The sequence below is a fragment of the Triticum urartu genome, chromosome 5A (genome assembly GCF_056163025.1).
Source record: "Triticum urartu cultivar PI428250 chromosome 5A, HENAU_Tu73, whole genome shotgun sequence".
Classification (NCBI taxonomy): domain Eukaryota; kingdom Viridiplantae; phylum Streptophyta; class Magnoliopsida; order Poales; family Poaceae; genus Triticum; species Triticum urartu.
In genome coordinates, this window is record NC_141877.1 from 26,892,544 (window position 1) to 26,897,040 (window position 4,497).

Genomic DNA, 4,497 nt, shown 5'->3' on the forward strand with positions numbered 1-4,497 from the left:
GTGGTACGGTAATCCTGTTCTGGAGGTCATGTCACTTGACCATGATGAACCTACGAACTATGAGGAAGCGATGATGAGCCTAGATTCCACAAAATGGCTTGAGGCCATCAAATCTGAGATGGGATCCATGTATGAGAACAAAGTGTGGACTTTGGTTGACTTGCCCGATGATCGGCAAGCCATGAGAATAAATGGATCTTCAAGAAGAAGACTGATGCTGACGGTAATGTTACTTTCTATAAAGCTCGACTTGTTACAAAAGGTTTTCGACAAGTTCAAGGAGTTGACTACGATGAGACCTTCTCACCTGTAGCGATGCTTAAGTCCGTCCGAATCATGTTAGCTATTGCCGCATTTTATGATTATGAAATTTGGCAAATGGATGTAAAGATGAAGGAAATATTCCCTAGAGGCAATAATAAAGTTATTATTTATTTCCTTTTATCATGATAAATGTTTATTATTCATGATAGAATTGTATTAACCGGAAACATAATACATGTGTGAATACATAGACAAACAGTAGGTCACTAGTATGCCTCTACTTGACTAGCTCGTTGAATCAAAGATGGTTAAGTTTCCTAGCCATAGACATGAGTTGTCATTTGATTAACGGGATCACATCATTAGAGAATGATGTGATTGACTTGACCCATTCCGTTAACATAGCACTTGATCGTTTAGTTTGTTGCTATTGCTTTCTTCATAATTTATACATGTTCCTATGACTATGAGATTATGCAACTCCCGTTTACCAGAGGAACACTTTGTGTGCTACCAAACGTCACAACGTAACTAGGTGATTATAAAGGTGTTCTATAGGTTTCTCCAAAGGTACTTGTTGGGTTGGCGTATTTCGAGATTAGGATTTGTCACTCCGATTGTCGGAGAGGTATCTCTGGGCCCACTCGGTAATGCACATCACTATAAGACTTGCAAGTATTGCAAATAATGAGTTAGTTGCGAGATGATGTATTACGGAATGACTAAAGAGACTTGCCGGTAACGAGATTGAACTAGGTATTGAGATGCCGACTATCGAATCTCGGGCAAGTAACATACCGATGACAAAGGGAACAACGTATGTTGTTATGCAGTCTGACCGATAAAAGATCTTCGTAGAATATGTAGGAGCCAATATGAGCATCCAGGTTCCGCTATTGGTTATTGATCAGAGACGTGTCTCGGTCATATCTACATAGTTCTCGAACCCGTAGGGTCCGCACGCTTAACGCTATGATGATAGTTATATTATGAGTTTATATGTTTTGATGTACCGAAGGAGTTCGGAGTCCCGGATGAGATCGGGGACATGACGAGGAGTCTCGAAATGGTCGAGACGTAAACATCGATATATTGGACGACTATATTCGGACATCGGAAAGGTTCTGAGTGATTCGGGTATTTTCGGGGGTACCGGAGAGTTACGGGAATACGAGGAAGAAGTAATCGGCCTCATGGGCCAAGTGGTGGAAGAGAGGAGGCAGGGCGCGCGACCCCCCTAGCCCAAACCGAATTGGACTAGGGGGTCGGCCCCCCTTTCCTCCTTTTCCTCCTTCTCCTTCCTTCTCCTTCTCCTCCTTCCTATCCTCCTCCTAGTAGGAGTAGGAAAGGGGAGTCCTACTCCTACTAGGAGGAGGACTCCTCCTCCTGGCGCGCCCATAGAGGGCCGGCCGGCCTCCCCCCTTGCTCCTTTATATATAGGGGCAGGGGGCACCTCTAGACACACAAGTTGATCAAGTTGATTGTCCCTTAGCCGTGTGCGGTGCCCCCCTCCACCATAGTCCACCTCGATAATACTGTAGCGGTGCTTAGGCGAAGCCCTGTATCGGTAGAACATCAACATCGTCACCACGCCGTCGTGCTGACGAAACTCTCCCTCAACACTCGGCTGGATCGGAGTTCGAGGGACGTCATCGGGCTGAACGTGTGCTGAACTTGGAGGTGTCGTGCGTTCGGTACTTGATCGGTCGGATCGTGAAGACGTACGACTACATCAACTGTGTTGCGCTAACGCTTCCGCTTTCGGTCTACGAGGGTACATGGACAACACTCTCCCCTCTCGTTGCTATGCATCACCATGATGTTGCGTGTGCGTAGGAATTTTTTTGAAATTACTACGTTCCCCAATAGTGGTATCAGAGCCTAGGTTTTATGCGTTGATGTTGTGCACGAGTAGAACACAAGTGAGTTGTGGGCGATATAAGTCATACTGCTTACCAGCATGTCATACTTTGGTTCGGCGGTATTGTTGGATGAAGTGGCCCGGACCGACATTCCGCGTACGCTTACGCGAGACTGGTTCTACCGACGTGCTTTGCACACAGGTGGCTGGCGGGTGTCAGTTTCTCCAACTTTAGTTGAACCAAGTGTGGCTACGCCCAGTCCTTGCGAAGGTTAAAACAGCACCAACTTGACAAACTATCGTTGTGGTTTTGATGCGTAGGTAAGAACGGTTCTTGCTTAAGCCCGTAGCAGCCACGTAAAACTTGCAACAACAAAGTAGAGGACGTCTAACTTGTTTTTGCAGGGCATGTTGTGATGTGATATGGTCAAGACATGATGCTAAATTTTATTGTATGAGATGATCATGTTTTGTAACCGAGTTATCGGCAACTGGTAGGAGCCATATGGTTGTCGCTTTATTGTATGCAATGCAATTGCGCTGTAATGCTTTACTTTATCACTAAGCGGTAGTGATAGTCGTGGAAGCATAAGATTGGCGAGACGACAATGATGCTATGCTGGTGATCAAGGTGTCGCGCCAGTGACGATGGTGATCATGACGGTGCTTCGGAGATGGAGATCATAAGCACAAGATGATGATGGCCATATCATATCACTTATATTGATTGCATGTGATGTTTATATTATATGCATCTTATCTTGCTTTGATTGACGATAGCATTATAAGATGATCTCTCACTAAATTTCAAGATAAAAGTGTTCTCCCTGAGTATGCACCGTTGCCAAAGTTCGTCGTGCCCAGACACCACGTGATGATCGGGTGTGATAATCTCTATGTCCATCTACAACAGGTGCAAGCCAGTTTTGCACACGCCGAATACTCAGGTTAAACTTGACGAGCCTGGCATATGCAGATATGGCCTCGGAACACTGAGACCGAAAGGTCGAGCGTGAATCATATAGTAGATATGAACAACATATTGATGTTCACCATTGAAAGCTACTCCATTTCACGTGATGATTGGTTATGGTTTAGTTGATTTGGATCACGTGATCACTTATAAGATTAGAGGGATGTCTTTCTAAGTGGGAGTTCTTAAGTAATATGATTAAATCGAACTTAAATTTATCATGAACTTAGTCCTGATAGTATTTTGCAAATCATGTTGTAGATCAATAGCTCGCGTTGTTGCTTCCCTGTGTTTATTTTGATATGTTCCTAGAGAAAACTAAGTTGAAAGATGTTAGTAGCAATGATGCGGATTGGATCCGTGATCTGAGGTTTATCCTCATTGCTGCACAGAAGAATTATGTCCTTGATGCACCGCTAGGTGACAGACCTATTGCAGGAGCAGATGCAGACGTTATGAACATTTGGCTAGCTCAATATGATGACTACTTGATAGTTTAGTGCACCATGCTTAAACGACTTAGAATCGGGACTTCAATGACGTTTTGAACGTCATGGACCATATGAGATGTTCCAGGAGTTGAAGTTAATATTTCAAGCAAATACCCGAGTTGAGAGATATGAAGTCTCCAACAAGTTCTATAACTAAAAGATGGAGGAGAATAGCTCAAGCAGTGAGCCTCAGATTGTCTGGGTACTACAATCGCTTGAATCAAGTGGGAGTTAATCTTCCAGATAAAATAGTGATTGACAAAATTCTCTAGTCACCATCACCAAGTTAGTAGAACTTCGTGATGAACTATAATATGTAAGGGATAACGAAAACAATTCCCAAGCTCTTCGTGATGCTGAAATCGACGAAGGTAGAAATCAAGAAAAGCATCAAGTGTTGATGGTAAACAAAACCACTAGTTTCAAGTAAAGGGACAAAGGGAAGAAAGGGGAACTTCAAGAAGAACGACAAGCAAGTTGCTGCTCAAGTGAAAAACCCAAGTCTGAACCTAAGCCTGAAACTGAGTGCTTCTACTTCAAAGAGACTGGTCACTGGAAGCGGAACTACCCCAAGTATTTGGCAGATAAGAAGGATGGCAAAGTGAACAAAGGTATATTTGATATACAGATTATTGATGTGTATATTACTAGTGTTCGTATCAACCCCTCGGTATTTGATACTGGTTCAGTTGCTAAGAATAGTAACTCGAAACGGGAGTTGCAGAATGAACAGAGACTAGTTAAGGGTGAAGTGACGATGTGTATTGGAAATGGTTCCAAGATTGATATGATCATCATCGCACACTCCCTATACTTTCGAGATTAGTGTTAAACCTAAAATAAATGTTATTTAGTGTTTGCCTTGAGCATGAATATGATTGGATCATGTTTATTGCAATACGGTTATT